Below are 17,689 nucleotides of genomic sequence, written 5' to 3' on the forward strand. Positions count from 1 at the left end.
CATGTAGATAAATAGAACCGATACACAAAATAGCATGCTATTGAAATAAACATTTCGTTTCAATTATTCAATTATTTGCGATAATAGATTATCTGTTTATAGTTATTAACTAGTTCTGAGAATGACCGTTTAGAATAGAGAAATGTTGTCCCGTTACTGCGTGTGCGTTTGAATGTTGTATGCGTGGCGCAATTTGACTGCCGTCTTGCGCATCCCCTTCTACGCTGGTCGCGCCTCTTGCGGACAGTAGTGGAACCGCCAGTGATGAGACAGCAGTGTGCGACAACTGTGCATGTTGCACTGTCTTAGGTATGGGTGTCGTCTTACTGCGTTCTTTGGAGGAATAATTTGGTAGTGCGACAGATTATGTTGTTGCGTAGGGTAGACTCCCCAGTTCTTGTGTAGGTTGTAGGCACGCTGGCTCGATCCTCAACATATTCGGGGATTCTAAATGGACTCGCCCTGACGAGTCTCAACCGGGCAAAATTACTCTTGTTGTGCGGTCTCCTCACGGAGTGGCGCTTAAAGCCGCATGATTTCTCCCCGGATCGGCCATTGTCGGCTACAACATTATTGGGAGAAAATTTGAAACGGTGGCAGATTTGTTCACCCACCTGAAACGCGAAGCAACAAGAGTCGGTCTAATGGTGAATGCGTTGAAATCAAAGTACATGCTGAGTGGCGGAACTGAGCGCGACAGTGCCCGCCTAGGAAGCAGTGTTACGATAGACGGGGATACCTTCGAGGTGGTGGACGACTACCTCGTCTACCTCGTCTACCTCGGATCCTTGTTGACGGCTGACAACAACGTTAGTCGGGAAATACGAAGGCGCATAATGCACTTTGCTCGAGGAAGACTTGCAAGCTCTTGGGGTTTTCGAACGCCGAGTGCTAAGGACGATCTTCGGCGGCGTTCAGGAGAACGGCGTGTGGCGGCGAAGGATAAACCACGAGCTCGCTCAACTCTACGGCGAACCCAATATCGTGAAGGTAGCTAAAGCTGGAAGAATACGCTGGGCAGGGCATGTTGCAAGAATGCCGGACAACAATCCTGTAAAGATGGTGTTCGCTACGAATCCGGTCGGATTCGCAGTCGAGGATGGAGAGAAGCGGCCATAGCGAAATGTTGTTGGCGAGATTTTATCAAGCTAGTTGATGTAAAACCAAATAAATTAATTAACAATACGGGTTGGAGGATTTCAACTCAATTCATACTTGATGAATTTAAGAATTTGAGTTTTTCGCAACACTTATTAAGAGTTTTTTTTTGTCCAAATTGTCTGAATTTCAGTAGTGACTTGCAGCGACCTCCAATTAAGTTAATAGCAGTATTTAATTCCAAATTTGTTCTGCTGTATTATGCTGCATGATTATTATATGAGTACGTCAAGCTTGCTGAGAAATATTGTTAGTATTCAGTTAAAAACACTAACAATAATGTTCTAACCACTATACCAGACCCGTCCCTCATATCGAGATATGGAATATCTAGCTATTAGAGTTGATTTTACGTTTTGAAAAGAAAGTACTTAATCTCAATGCGTGACAAATTTTTTGCCCAAATTAATCGTTTTGTTACCTCAAGTTTCAAAATAGTTTATTCTTTCAATACTCGCTGTCATATAAACATACAACGTCAAAAAAAAACATCTCGTTTAACGGTTTCATTCGAAAATCTAACATGCTGGCAAAAGTATCCGGTGCAAAAATATGACTATTTTTAATTTGATGTTGGACAATGCTCCGTAAATGGCCAGTCACAAATCCAAATAATCCAACCGTCAACCGCATTGAGCTCCACTCGGATGGAAAATTAAATTAGAGATCCGTTGACGATCCTTGATTTATGGCGGAAAGAAGTAGATAGTATTTATGCTCAAATTGGAACACTTGCGCCATGGTGTCTATCTGTCTGTGCAGCACTGAGTGTAGAGCACTTGGAGCCACACCACCACCACCAAAATCCACCGGGGACCAGTAAGCTATGTAGTTATTTGCCTCCCATGGCAATTGTGAATCTCGGCACAAATGCTGCCATCATCGTCCTCATCGTCATCCACGACCTTCGCCAAGCAGAGTAGAGTAACGCTTGGATCATATAACCCAGTAGTTTTCAGATTGTGCACCGTGGAGCACTTGCTGCTTTCCAAAGGATTAGCAAGTGCTCCTTGGTGCTTCAGAAAATTTGTACCGATTCTCTACGATTTCTTACACTATTTGTTTCCAAAAAGTGCTCCCCGAGCAAAAAAGTCTGAAACCCCTGTTATAGCCTACAAGCTCTCCAAGCGAGTGTGGGCTATTCATCATCGGCTGATATGTTTTGGGGCGGTAAGCTTTTGGGAGTCCCTAAACCACGCGCCAAACAGATAAATGCAGCCCGGACAATGAAACCCGTAGAAGGATTGGAGATTTCAGTTGTCTTGCGGGTCGTCCTTCTCCTCGTTTTGAAACGGGTTGATGGGTCCAGATCGGTGCGGATTTTCGGTGCAGTCAGTGAGTGGCGGTTCTTGGCCTAGTTTTGCCAGGCAACGAAAGCGATTGCAGTACGGGCAGCATTCATTTTGGCCAAAGTGCATCCCAGGAGATGCGGTTGAACCCAGATAGAACGGTTCCATGGTTTTGGATATGTGATCCCAGCAAAGAGGCTGCTGGGTTGGAGTATGCTATTTTGTGGGGGAATTATTTTTATCACTTGCTGACCACGCATTGCTAGTGAATGCATTGATGCATAGGGAAGTGTGGGTATGATTGTTTGTTTTTAGATCTTCAATAAGAATTAATATTTTTATCCTCGAACGTTCAATTGATTTTACGATTCTAGAATCTTCTCAAAATCAAAGTTCACAGAGTTTGCTACAATGATGGTATGAACCTTTAAAACATGTAGTACGTATTTTTATTCGAACATGAGCTTTACCCGACCAGACGGAAGAAATATATATCATTTTTTTATATCACCTCTTGTTATAAAACATGTACCGTTAGCAGTTAACCGTCCTTAGTCCCTAACAAAAAGTTACAAATCGTGACTTATAGTGTCGTTTTCGACCCGAAAATTCAAACAGCTCGCAATAACACTGATTGGCCGAATTGAGTTCTGTTGGGCTTAAATGAAAGGCACACATATCTAGTTTCAGAAACCCTCCCGGAGATCCCGGAGATCCACCTGCTACATTTGAAAAAATTCCCTTTAGAAACCCTTACTTTGACTACCTGTAGTTTCGTAACTAAACAAGTAATCTGAACCGTCCTCATATTGTTGAATAGGTATTCACGTAGAATGTGAATAGAGATTCTCAAATCACTTAGTGATTCATACACGGTTCTGGAAACCCGGAACATCCGAAAAGTAAGTTTCCAACGCAGTTCTGTATATGTAATTCACATCGGTACTATTCGGTTGATGAATATTTTGGCATATTTTTTTCTGTAATAAGGAATCAATTACCGGCGCACAATCCCTGAAAAATTCTGTCCAGTACGGTCCATGCGGAACCGGTTCCTGGAGTCTCGGGGGGTGGCCATTCTGGACAATTCGATGAAATTACTCAGATTTATACCCCAAAACCAAATGAATTGTGTCCAATTCTTTACGATTTTTTTATGTTTGAATGTATTTTGCCAAAAGAATGAATGGATGGTTATTCTGGTCCTTTTGAAGCACCGGAATGGCCACCGGGAAACCAAAAGCACCAAAAGTAGGCATGCGACGGCTCAATCTTCATGATTTTTAATCCCTGTGACTCTGCTGGTTCAATAATTGATGAATGACCACTTTGGTTCTTCTGGCCCACCGAAATAACCCAGGAATGACCACCGGAGATGCCCGTGTTGTGGGACATTTCAGTTTTTGTACCAAAAGTAGGCATGCGCCGGCTCATTCTTCATGATTTTGAATATCTGTGACTTTGCTAATTCAATTATTGATGAATGACACCTTTGGTTCTTCAGGCCCACAGAAATAACCCAGGAACGGCCACAGCAGATACCCGTTCTGTGCGAAATTTAGGTTTTTGTACCAAAACTAGGTATGCGACGTCTCAATCTTCATGATTTTGAATACCAGTGACTTTTATAGTTCAATTATAGATAAATTACCATTTTGGTTCTTCTTTACTACTAAAATAACCCAAGAATTACACCTAAGATACCCGTACTGTGCGATACTTAAGTTGTTGTACCAAAACTAGGCATGCGATGGCTCATTCTTTTTGATCTATAATATCTGTGACTCTTCTAGTTCAATTATAAGTAAATGACCACGGTGGTAACAATTACACCGAAAAACCTCAGGAATGACCACCGGTGTAATCTCTATTGAGGGACATTTCAGACTTTGTTCCAAAACTAGACATGTGACGGCTCAATTTTCCTAGTTTTCTGAGCACGTGATCAATCTCACACAATATTTTTTTTATGAATGACACTTTACACCGCATGGTGCATTCGTGTCAATTAAAATTCGTGTTTTTTTATGCAATAGTTCACTTTCTTACAATTACAGTGTAAATTAAACATCACGCTTTTTATTTTTTCTGGATCTCGTGTTATGAACTCTCCACTCTGAGCCAGTCTCACTTTTGCTGCATGTCCGTTTCGATTCGTTTTCAAGCATTCCATCCGTTTCGGTTGACAACCACCGCTTCCCAGATTCGAGCTCCGTTGTGACTTCGCTTCCCTGCTGATCATCGTTGTTGTTCTCAGTCTTTGCGTGTTCGTCATCAGATTCTGCTTCGCTTGTGCCGTCGGAGTCTGTCAACGATGGTTCAGTGGCCTCTCATCGAACGCATTGATTATCAATTTTGTGTTCAGCATTGACATCGCTGGAAGCTGTTGATGTTCGCTGCTTTGGATCGGCACGAGCCGATTGCTCGTTTGGATAGTTTACTACAGTGCTGTGGTTCTCGATAACAATGCATGACGGTACTGTTTTCTCCATCCGTATTCGAACCTAAACCTATTAGGGTATTAGGGTCCTAAAATGTTAAATGAAATCTTGATTTTATCTAATAACAGGAAAGAGCATATTACTGCAACTACTTTAGCAATTTTTCCCGCTCAAACAACGGCTATATCATATTTAATCTTTAATTTTAAAATTGGGTCCATAAATGAACCTTGACACTTTTGGTCATGTTTGACGTTCGCTTAGTCGACAAAAACACCACAGGGGTTTTAGTTTTAGCAGCGGGGTTGTTCCTATCTGACATTTCGGAGACACGGAAAACAAAATACACCCAAAATTTGAGTTTAAGCCAAGGGGTGTGACAAAATCTAAAATAAACATAAAAAATGTTTTTTTGGACTAAAACTACCGGAAAACATTAAAAAATTGAGTAAACATGTGTTCTTGGCCTAAACTTAAGCGTTTGTCACTAAAATTGGGACTGGGCTTTAGGACCCTATTCGAACACCATTCGGCACGCCCATTGGCGTAGGAACAGGGGGGGCCAGGGGGCCAGGAACATCCAGCCCCCCCCCCCAGAATTTTTGATAATAATAAAAATTGAAATTAAAAAAATAACAACATAAGACGAACCAAAAACTTTTGAATCAATGTACATGGCTCTTGTTATTGACAAAAATCCCTTCTGTAAGTAGTTACGTTATTTTAGAGAAAACCTCGCTTGTCTTACACAACATCAGCGTGGCGGTTCTGACTTCGGTGAATCGCGCGACAACCGAAAGCTTAATCGTCCGGCTGCTAGAATTTCAGAACAATGTAAAAAGTCATTAGTATTTACCCTATTAGTGAATTCTTTATTCTTTTAAAATGTACTCATTCTTTTGTCAAATAATTACATTTAATTGGATTGATTGATTTTCATTTCGTGTAACAGATTTTCACGATCACATGTATAAAATTCAGGATTTATTTATTTATGTATTTATTACACTGTTCGACAAAAAAAGTCGATCTGAATGCACAGAGACCGGACGACCCGGGCTTGAAAGTATAAAAATAAACAAAAATAATGGCGTTTTCAGAATGTTCGTGTCTGCCCCAGGTCATTTTTAAAATATACTTGAACTTTTTGCATTTTTTATTTAAAAATCTAATCTAATCAATAAACCGACACAGTGTTTTATATTCAGGACAGCGGAATTCATGTGCCATATAATGTTTAAAACGTTAAGTCCAATATGAAGAGTTGTAATAAGATTTGCAGGAAGCCCTCCCCCTTTTTTTGCACCCTCCCCATTTTTAAAGTATCGCAAATGATGGAATATTTGATATACAGGGGGTTGTCAAAATAACTGGGACAGGCAAAAATTGGGCCCCCTTTTGGAATGCTGTAACTTTGACAAAAATTGACCGATTTCAATTCTTTAAGAAGTAATGGACGGGTCAACTAATCTAGTTTTGAGGTGAATCCACGGAGACGAACTATGACCACCGGATACCGGTAATAATCCGGATTTCCGGAAGCATGTCTTATGCAGTAAAATTATGACATGTTTTTAGTAAAGGTCTCGGCTAAAAATTCAAAATTTTACTATACATGGTGATAGAAGATCAAATTCTGAAGCGATTGGTGCGCCAAGTATTAAGATCGATCCAGAAACAACCAAGATATGGCCATTTCCCCGGAATCGGTGCCGGTAGTGGATCCGAATTGGGATCAAACAATTTATTCACTCAAAATATGTCGCGCAATATTGTTTTCTCCCTAGCTTATCATAAAATATCCTATTATAAATTAAAAAAGAGTCTTGTACAGATTTGGCCACTCATGGCGCCGCCAAGTGCCCCGAGGGAACCTTGCATAGGGGACATTTCGATTTTGACACCAAAGCATATTATGCGACGGCTCATTCTTCATGTCTTGTCGTAAATAGGGCAACTGTAGACTCAAAACGGATAGTTGACTACAGTGACTACTTCCGGGACCACCGGATGTTCCAGAGGGAACCTGTAATTAGGGACAATTGAAATTGAACTCCAATACATATCGTGCGATGGTTCATTTTTCATGTCTTGTGCTAAATAGGGCTATTGTAGACCTTAAGTGGATATTTGACTACAGTGGCCACTTTTGTGACCACCGGATATCCCTGAGGGAGGCTGTGATGTCCCCAATGATAGATTCCTCCGGGAAATTCCGGTGGTCTTAAAAGTGGTCACTGTAGTCAAATATCCACTTAAGGTCTACAATAGCCCTATTTAGCACGAGACATAAAAAATGAACCGTCGCACGATATGTATTGGAGTTCAATTTCAATTTTCCCTAATTACAGGTTCCCTCTGGAACATCCGGTGGTCTCAAAAGTGGCCACAATATTTAAATATACACATTGAGTCTACAGTTGCCCTATTTACGACAAGACATGAAGAACGAACTGTCGCATGATATGTTTTGGTGTAAAAATCGAAATGTCCCCAATGATAGGTTCCTTAGGGAACTATAGGAGGTCCCCAAAGTGGCCATTCTAGTTAAATATCCATTTTCGGTCTAAAGTTGATCTATTCATGACTAGACATGAAGAATGAGCCGTTGCACGATGAGTATTGGAGCTCAATTCCAATTGTCCCCGATCATAGATCCCTAGGAGACACCCGGTGGTCCCAAAAGTGGCAAATTCAAATAAATTCCCATTTTGAGTCTACAGTTACTTTATTTACGACAAGGCATGAAGAAAGAGCCGTCGCATGATATGTTTTGGTGTAAGAACAGAAATGTCCCCAATGACAGGTTCCTCCGGGAAATTCCGGTGGTCCCAAAAGTGGCCACTGTAGTCAATTATCCATTTTAGGTCTACATTAGCCCTATTTAGCACGAGACATGAAAAATGAACCGTCGCACGATATGTATTGGAGTTCAATTTCAATTGTCCCTAATTACAGGTTCCCTCGGGGATATCCCGGATTACCATCCGGTGGTTCCGGAAGTAGTCACTGTAGTCAACTATCCGTTTTGAGTCTACAGTTGCCCTATTTACGACAAGACATGAAGAATGAGCCGTCGCATTATATGCTTTGGTGTCGAAATCGAAATGTCCCCTATGCAAGGTTCCCCCGGGGCACTTGGCGGCGCCATGAGTGGCCAAATCTGTACAAGACTCTTTCTCAATTTATAATAGGGTATTTTATGATAAGCTAGGGAGAAAACAATATTGCGCGACATATTTTGAGTGAATAAATTGTTTGATCCCAATTCGGATCCACTACCGGCACCGATTCCGGGGAAATGGCCATATCTTGGTTGTTTCTGGATAGATCTTAATACTTGGCGCACCAATCGCTTCAGAATTCGATCTTCTATCTTCATGTGTAATAAAATTTTGAGTTTTTAGCCGAGACCTTTGCTAAAAACATGTCATAATTTTACTGCATAAGACATGCTTCCGGAAATCCGGATTATCACGTATCCGGTGGTCATAGTTCATCTCCGTGGATGCACCTCAAAACTAGATTAGTTGACCCGTCCATTACTTCTTAAAGAATTGAAATCGGTCAATTTTTGTCAAAGTTACAGCATTCCAAAGTTGGCCCAATTTTTGCCTGTCCCAGTTATTTTGACAACCCCCTGTATATCAAATATTCCATCATTTGCGATACTTTAAAAATGGGGAGGGTGCAAAAAAAGGGGGGAGGGCTTCCTGCAAATCTTATTACAACTCTTCATATTGGACTTAACGTTTAAAACATTATATGGTACATGAATTCCGCTGTCCTGAATATAAAACACTGTGTCGGTTTATTGATCAGATTAGATTTTTAAATAAAAAATGCAAAAAGTTCAAGTATATTTTAAAAATGACCTGGGGCAGACACGAACATTCTGAAAACGCCATTATTTTTGTTTATTTTTATACTGTCAAGCCCGGGTTGTCCGGTCTCTGTGCATTCAGATCGACTTTTTTTGTCGAACAGTGTTATTTCTGTAGATTATTTCCACAGACAAATATACATAACAACTAGAGAATTATCAATTTAAAACATAATCAATGAGATGGTACACAAATTATGCCACGCTAAATTTATTTTTTTTTTACCCCCTTTGCCCCCTTTTTGTCACGCTTTTTGTATGAGACCTCTAATAATTGTGTAAGGCTTGTCACGCTATGAGACTTGATCCCCTCCCCCCCCCCTCTTGGAGCGTGACATAATTTGTGCATGAACCCTAAGCGAACATTAACACTCAAAGCTTAAAACACCGGTTTGGCTAACCAGCGACTAGGTGGCTATGCTGTGCAAACGTCAAACTCGGGCAAAAACTATATGAGTCCTTTCAATGTTTGACTAGAATAAGCACTATAATGAGACACTCAAACAAGTTTTTTACAACCTAAAGGTAAAAACAATTTTTAACATTTTTGGCTAGTTTTGGCTATTTTTAATTTGATCTTTTTACTACCCTTTCCAACATCAGCTAAATATTACGCAATTTCGGTAATAACATTGGAAAACATATATTTTTGCTGCCTTTACTATTCAATATCTGGTTTAGTATTTGAAGTCCACGTTACATTTTTTTTTATTTTCGCTCACATTCGTAATTATTTTTGTTTTCGGCGTTTCTTCGTTTCGACGTTTTATCCTTTCGACATTTTGGCATTCGACGTTTTGGCATTCGACATTTTGTCTTTCGACGTTTTGTCCTTTCGACGCTTTGTCCTTTCGACGTTTTGGCCTTTCGACGTTTTGGAATTCGACGTTTTGGCATTCGACATTTTGTCTTTCGAGGTTTTGTCACCCAACCCTCCGTTGCTAAAATACCGTGGTACAAAAAGGCGTCAATATCCTGGAAATTTGATTTCTAAAATTATTTTTTTCTGAATAATCCAAATAATGCTGTTTGAGCATTAAGCAGCATATTCACTGCATTGTGTTTTCTCATGTGTTCGGTGATGATGATTTCCCCTATGAGAATTCACTGAAGAATAAATATTACTAAGATTACAAATACAAGAACATTAACTTCAACTCGTAAAATGTCCGAAAAAATAGACATATCTACTAAAGGATTTTTTTAGACAATACATAGCGAGAATTTTTGTCGAAAAATGAGGCTTAACCTTCAAGGAATTTCAACATGGCCAAGTTTTCTTCAGATAAATGGCAGTCATTTAACCTGGTGTGAAAAACATGTAACAAAATCGACCATAGTGTTTTATTCCAATGATAAATTCTTTTCGATTCAATGTTTGAAGTATTTTTGCAAGAATAAATTTATTGCTCAACTCAATTTAAAAAAAAAAAACTTATTATTTCATAGATTATTTGAATGATTTTCAGTTGATTTGTAGCAAAATTTTGCCATAAAACATTTCGATATTCTCAATAGAATTTAAGTATAATCAAAATTCTCAAGGAATATTGAAAGGTGGCTTCAGAAATTTAGCAAATCTCTTGGAACTTAGTCAAATAATATTGTGGGACATGTTCATACTTTCAAAGCTTCAATTCCTCTTGGTGGACATCCATTCCAACTATGTCTACTTTTTTTTTGCTTTTTTCAGGTTTATTCAAAAATTTGAAAGAAAAATGTTTTTGAAATGTCTCTTGCCTTCGAATCTTCAGAGGAAATTTGTTGAAAACCCCCAGGAAAACTTTTGCATCCGAAATCAGCAAAGCGGTAAAAGAATCTGTAGAGAAACGTGTACCGAAATAACTGGGAAGAGGGAAACGATTTATTAAGATATTCATAAAGAAATTTGTATTGATCTTCCTTAAAACACTTCTCTAGAAATAATGTTATCAATTATTGTTAGAATCCATATTCTTGGTTTGAATTTTTGTGCGATACGAGGGCAGAACTTCTAGATGCTTTCTGGCAGGATTCTAGAAAACCAGCGGTCAAGGAAGGATAGATTTCAAGGATAAATTCTCAAAAAGATTCTGATAGAACTTCTTGAGGAAATTGTTTTATTTGTAAATTCATTACAGAGGTTTAACAGTCATGTAATTTACCTCTAGAGAAAATATTATAAATTATTTTTCATTGTTACCTTTTGTTCTCCCAGCTTCAACATTTCGTTGCTTCTCCTTCCTTTGCATGACGCTTTGAGGAACCTTGTACAAAAAGCTTTCCATACTTCAAAAAGCATAATTTTAAAGAATTTAAAAATAAGCTAAATTATAGCAGTTTTGAAAAATTACCTAATTCTAATAGTATGGTTCCTGTTTTCTGAAATTCCATTAGGAATACCTCAACAATTTTGCAAAGTAATGCAAAAGTTTCTCCTAAGATTTAAATTCATTAACATCTTACACTACAAATATAATCTCAATACATCTTTGGTAATGTTCTTAAAAAAAAACCGGCAATACTTCCGCGTTGAACTTCTATAGTACTACAAAATAATCGATAATAGACACTTTGAAAAAGTTTGTTTGAAATTTCTAAAGGTATGGTTCTTTCTACATCAATATGTTCATGAAACTTCAACAAATTTACCAACAAAATTCTTTTAGTTTTTTTTACATGTGTTTCCATGGAAATCTGGTATGGAGTGATTTGTAGAGGAATTTGTAAAGCAATCCCTAAAAATATTGATAATTTCGTGGAGTAGTTTTTAAACCCAAAAATAAAGAGTGTATACATTTTTAAATAATATTTATGGAAGAATCCTGAGATTACCATTGGGCTTATTTATTGAACCTGATAGAATTCCCGACGAAAGTTCTGGAGTTTTTTTAAGAAGTTCAAGAATGAATTGCGAAATCTTAGTGAATTTGATGGAAAATTTCTTCAAAAATTCCCAAAAGAATCGTTAGTGTGATTTGAAATTCACTGGAAAATACTTAGATAAATCACTGGTAAATTTTTCGGGAGAATCTTAGGAAACAATAGTGTAGTTTTCTAAGAAATCCCTGAAAAAATTACTCCGGAAATCTTTGAGTATTTTCACAGAAAGGTTTTCGAAAGAACTGTTGAACGTTTTCAGCTAGAAATTTTATAGGAAAGTTAGAATTCTATAAAAAGTCAGGGTTTTCGAGAGGGTTTTGAAGGAATGCGGGATGTTGCTCATTGATGTTAGAGAAATCTAAAAAAAAAATTATCTGTGAACAAACGCTGATAGATCTGCGGACAACTTCTTTGAGAAACATGTTTCCAATCGAATTACTTTTAATTACTCATGAAATACTTGTGGAATTTTACAAGGCATCCTTGGATTAACACCTGGAAGAATCATTTTTTTTTTTTTGCAAGAAGTCTGGATAATTTTTTCTGCGATTTTTTCAAACACTCCTGTAGGGGAACTTTAGCATGAAGTTCAAAACCAAAGTTGGAAAAACTTTTGGCAAATTCTTTGAAGAATTCGTAGAATGAATCCTTGCTTGGTGATATTGATGACATTTTTGGTGAGACTTCTAGAATTTAGTATACTATTTTGTTTGGAGAAATCCTCAGTAATTCCTAAAAATCATTAACAAATTAATAATGAACACTTGGAGGATACTTTAAAGTAACAATTGATAAAAAGTAAATTGTAACAAGTACGAGGACCTTCCAGTCGAAAATATTAAAAGAATTTCTAACAAATTTCTGGAGGAATTTTTCAACAGATTTTTAAGCAATTCGATAGAGATTCTTCGACAAATTTTATGGTGATCAGAAAGTGTGGGAATAATTTTCTGTGGGAATCCCAGGCGAACTCAAGAAGTCATGGAGAAAGCACTGAAAAGTACGAAAATAGTTCATGAAGAAATTCCCGTAGGAATTTAAGAGGAATCTTTTCAAAGCACATGGTTGAATACCTGAAAAAATCGTGGAAGCATCACAAAGGACATTCCTCGAGAGTTTTTTTTTGTTAGAATTTCTAAAGGATTTTAAACTGGATTACAGCAATAATGAATCTTTTCCGTAGTAAAAATTGAAATTTACAAACATAAATGATGTACCACGAAATGAGACAAATAAATAAAACAATACAAATCTGTTAAAATTACGAAATTTGTGAAAATCTTGATTATTGCGACCGACATTACTTCTGTAAAACAAGTATTTGCTGGGCCCCCCCTAGGCCACCTCCAGAAAAAAATCCTAGCTACGCCAATGGGCACGCCCTGGAATAAGTTTTCCACACTTCGTTCTGGATCGAGATTACCTTAACGTACTGCTGCATATGCTTAGTGATGACGGCGTTAGACATACCGTGGTAGATCAAAATCCGGACGGTACCAATATCCGGACACTCTAGTTATATTAGTCAATTAGAGTTACCTAAATTAAATGACATTTTTTTTGGTTTTCATTCACTCCGCTAATTATTAACATTGCTTATAACTTTACATTTATTTTTAATCTAGTAACCATCGTCAAATAAATAATGAAAATAAAAACAAATAATTTGTTCGTGTTGAACGTCATTTCGCCGGTCTGACTTAAACTCAAGTTTAACGATCGATGACTGCGCAAACATCGTTTGATTGAAGGAACAGTTTGTGAACTATATTTCAAAGCAAGTTTCAACCATAAGTGTTTAGGAAAAGATATTTCAAAAGTTTGGTGACTCCACTGTTGATGAATAAGTCGGAAATACATACAGTGAGAGGCAAAATAAAGAGCCCACCTTACCAGTTTTCGAATTTCTCTCATTGATTTGGTTCAAATTAAAGTTAACACACCTAAATCTTTTGTGATATTTTATTTTTGATGTTCTTTTAAAGTTGCACTTACGAAATTTTGATTAAAAAAAGAATTTTACTTAAAGAAAAAGAAAATCAATTTGTATTGAAAAAAAGTAGTGACAAAAATAAGTGCCCACTTCCTTCTTGGCCCCAGAAAAGATGATTTAAGAAAAATAAAAAGCAATTTAATAGTTAATGTGTCCTCCTTTGGCCTTAAGGACTTGCTGGAGGCTCTTCGGCATGCTTTTCACCAGGTTTTGTAGGTGTTGTGGATCTAGTTCTTCCCAGGCGCGCTCCAAGGCTTCAAAATAATTATTTTTGTTGGTAACACCAGTTTTTTCAACCCTAGCATCGAGAATCGCCCACAAATTCTCGATGGGGTTGAGGTCTGGGCTTTGTGGAGGCCATTCCAGCGGTTTAATCCGACAAGACCGGAAGAAAGACTTGGTCTTCTTTCCAGTATGCTTCGGGTCGTTGTTCTAGAGAAATATGAATTTCTCTTCAAGGCCCGTCTGGATCAGCGAAACCTCCAGATTTTCCAGCAAGATGTTAATGTAGGAATCTGCCGTCATTATTCCGTCGATTTTCACGACGCTTCCTACTCCACTCCATGAAAAACACCCCCAGACCATCACATTTCATCACATCACACTTCCATGCGTCACCGTTCCTTGGATGTGGCGCTCCTGAAGCTCGAGCTGTCTAACCGAGAGCGGCGGGCTCGTGTGTGATGCAGAGCACCACATCCAAGGAACGGTGAAGCATGGAGGAGGAAATGTGATGGTCTGGGGGTGTTTTTCATGGAGTGGAGTAGAAAACCTCGTGAAAATCGACGGAATAATGATGGCAGATTCCTACATTAACATCTTGCTGGAAAATCTGGAGGTTTCGCTGATCCAGACGGGCCTTGAAGAGAATTCATATTTCTCTAGAACAACGACCCGAAGCATACTGGAAAGAAGACCAAGTCTTTTTTCCGGTCTTGTCGGATTAAACCGCTGGAATGGCCTCCACAAAGCCCAGACCTCAACCCCATCGAGAATTTGTGGGCGATTCTCGATGCCAGGGTTGAAAAAACTGGTGTTACCAACAAAAATAATTATTTTGAAGCCTTGGAGCGCGCCTGGGAAGAACTAGATCCACAACACCTACAAAACCTGGTGAAAAGCATGCCGAAGAGCCTCCAGCAAGTCCTTAAGGCCAAAGGAGGACACATTAACTATTAAATTGCTTTTTATTTTTCTTAAATCATCTTTTCTGGGGCCAAGAAGGAAGTGGGCACTTATTTTTGTCACTACTTTTTTTTCAATACAAATTGATTTTCTTTTTCTTTAAGTAAAATTCTTTTTTTTTATCAAAATTTCGTAAGTGCAACTTTAAAAGAACATCAAAAATAAAATATCACAAAAGATTTAGGTGTGTTAACTTTAATTTGAACCAAATCAATGAGAGAAATTCGAAAACTGGTAAGGTGGGCACTTTATTTTGCCTCTCACTGTATGTATCGGCGCTTCTAGAGACTGTCCGGGATTACGAACCAGCGTTTTAAGATCCGGACATCTTCTAAATGACCCTGGTCTTGGTACTGGCAACACGGACGATCATGTGGATGTATGCGCGAAAGATGATGATGTTAGAGATTACTCTTAGACAACAGATTCGTCCGTAGGTAGAGCAGCAAAGAACGATAAAGTGAATGTCAGATAGGATGATTTGTAGAATTTAAGGGAGCAGGAAAATTGTTTACCAGCTAATATTGTTATGCTATATAGTGCAGTGTTGAATTTCGGAGTTATTTAGAATTGAATTTTGATACAAGTTTAAAAGTAAGATCACATTGAATTTAAAAGGCTCCAAAATCTATATAAAAAACTAATTTGAACTCACAGCTAATAGTACGGAAAAAAAAACAGAATTATTACGGATGAAATCCATTATTTAACCTTAAATTGAAGTATACGTGAGTTACAATACATTACATCTTATATTAAAATTAACAATTCTGAATTCAACAGAAAATAGATTGTTCTGAAATCGCGATTAAATTATCAGTGAAAGACGAGAAGGGATGAAACACGAATAGTCAACGAAACTGTAAGTTACTTTTCACGTAATAACTAATGAACTAGAACTAAACTTCAAATAATTTCAAGCTTAAAAGCAACATATGTACAAATAAAACTGTTCGCTGAAGAGGGTTCATTCAAATATTACGTAACGCAAAAAATGCCAATTTTGGACCCCCTCCCTCCCCCACGTAACAGCTTTTGTATGGAAATTTTGAATTTTTTGTATGAACCGTAACACTATGTCAGAACCCCTCCCTTCCCTTGTTGCGTTACGTAATATTTGAACAATCCCAGAGACAGTGACTGGTTTTCCTTTCCCGACGGCCACACCTGGTTTAGGTAGTGTAAGTGAGTTTTGTGCTAGAAGAAATTAGAGAAAACTTGCAAAAAAAAAAACTATTGGAAGCTTTGTGAGCATTCAACATTTAAATCGATGTGAAATAAATAGTTTTAAACTTTCATAATAACAGTTTGAGCAACACGCTCCTCGGCTCAGGTATTCAAACCACTAATTTTACTAACGTGCTATTCTTATTTTTTGTGCTATTACACAGATGTCTGGATTTTGATTCATAAGTGTCCAGATTTAAAGACACCGTTTGCATCAGTTGTTCGGATTTATGGACAAGATATGCTCAAGTATTTGAATGGTTTTCATGTTGAAATCATGCTTTTTACCAAAAAGTTTATCAGTAGCGTGAAGATTTTGAGTTAAACATGGTTTGAAACAATATTACATTAAAGGTTTTCTAAAACAACACCTTGATATTAGCATTTGAACATTTGTGTCGACTTAAGCGTCCGGGTATTGATGTTGTAGTGGGACCATCCACGTAGATAGGAACGTAGTAGTCAACTCCATCATACACGAAAGAGTGCTGCAGATGCGAAAAGCAATTCAATACACACGCACTTTTTCAGATTGTGTAACTGAATGCTCTCCACGTCGGCCATGTCGAGCTTAATAAATTTCTTAAGAAATTGTTCCACCTGATCCAACGTAGGTCGCTTTGGAAGGACGCTGAAATCCACGACCAGGGTGTTTTTTCTGTACGTAGACATCTTGCAGCCAGTGCAATATTGTCTGTACAGGAATTGATGAGAAAAAAAACTTGATGCACGGGAGTCTGCTTCGAAAAAAGACGTGTGTCACGCACGAAGAGCTGTAGCCAACTGTCACATAATAATGAATGGATGACCAGTCTGGTCCTGATATAACACGTCCGAAAATTTATTAGTTTGGAAAACATTCAGTAGATGGCGCTAGTGGGCAAATATTTTATTTGCTTGCATCTCAGTTCTGTTATGAGATATAAAATTGGTGTCTTCGACAATATTGAACAACTGAATGATTCTTAGTCACATAAACCTTATAACACTCACAAGATGGCGCTAGTGGGCAAAGATTTTATTTGCAAATATCTCAGTCCAGTGATTAGATACAAAGTTTGTGTATGTTGTGTATGGACAATGTTGAACAACTAAATGAATCCTATTCGCCTAAAACCATATTAGTTCGGAAAACACTCACAAGGTGGCGCTAGTGGTCAAATATTTTATTTTTTTATATCAGTCCTGCGATGAGATTCGAAATTGGTGTCTTTGACAATAGTGTTCAACTAAATGGGATCTATTCACCCAGAATGCTTATATCTCAATCCAGCGATTGGATACAAAGTAAGTGTTTTTGACAAAGTTGAAGAACTAAATGAGACCTATTCGCCTGGACACTTCTTCTTTCTGGCATTACGTCCCCACTGGGACAGAGCCGGTCTCAGCCTAGTGTTCTTATGAGCACTTCTTCAGTTATTAACTGAGAGCTTACTGTGCCAATGACCATTTTTGCATGCATATATCGTGTGGCAGGTACGATGATACTCTATGCCCTGGGAAGTCGAGAAAATTTCCAACCCGAAAAGATCCTCGACCGGTGGGATTCGAACCCACGACCCTCAGCTTGGTCTTGCTGAATAGCTGCGCGTTTACCGCTACGGCTATCTGGGCCCCTGGACACTTATTACTTCGGAAATCACCTAAATGG

The 17,689-nt window shown here is 38.2% G+C and overlaps 1 protein-coding gene across 6 annotated transcripts in view; it reads left to right on the forward strand.

The window, feature by feature from the left end:
• The window catches only part of LOC5577472 (mediator of RNA polymerase II transcription subunit 2), a 131,805-nt gene that overhangs the window by 62,235 nt on the left and 51,881 nt on the right, over positions 1 to 17,689 (forward strand). The window contains exons 1-3 of one of the 6 annotated variants that reach the window (XM_021843694.1): positions 15,234 to 15,405; positions 15,469 to 15,539; positions 15,595 to 15,673. The exons of 3 other annotated variants lie outside the window; for them this stretch is intronic. The gene's annotated coding sequence lies outside the window, so the exon portion shown is untranslated. Of the gene's footprint in view, positions 1 to 15,233; positions 15,540 to 15,594; positions 15,674 to 17,689 lie in introns of those variants that run through there. 2 more of the 6 variants (XM_021843693.1, XM_021843695.1) reach the window with 2 other exon arrangements.

This window comes from Aedes aegypti, chromosome 2 (genome assembly GCF_002204515.2).
Source record: "Aedes aegypti strain LVP_AGWG chromosome 2, AaegL5.0 Primary Assembly, whole genome shotgun sequence".
NCBI classification, from domain to species: Eukaryota; Metazoa; Arthropoda; class Insecta; order Diptera; family Culicidae; genus Aedes; species Aedes aegypti.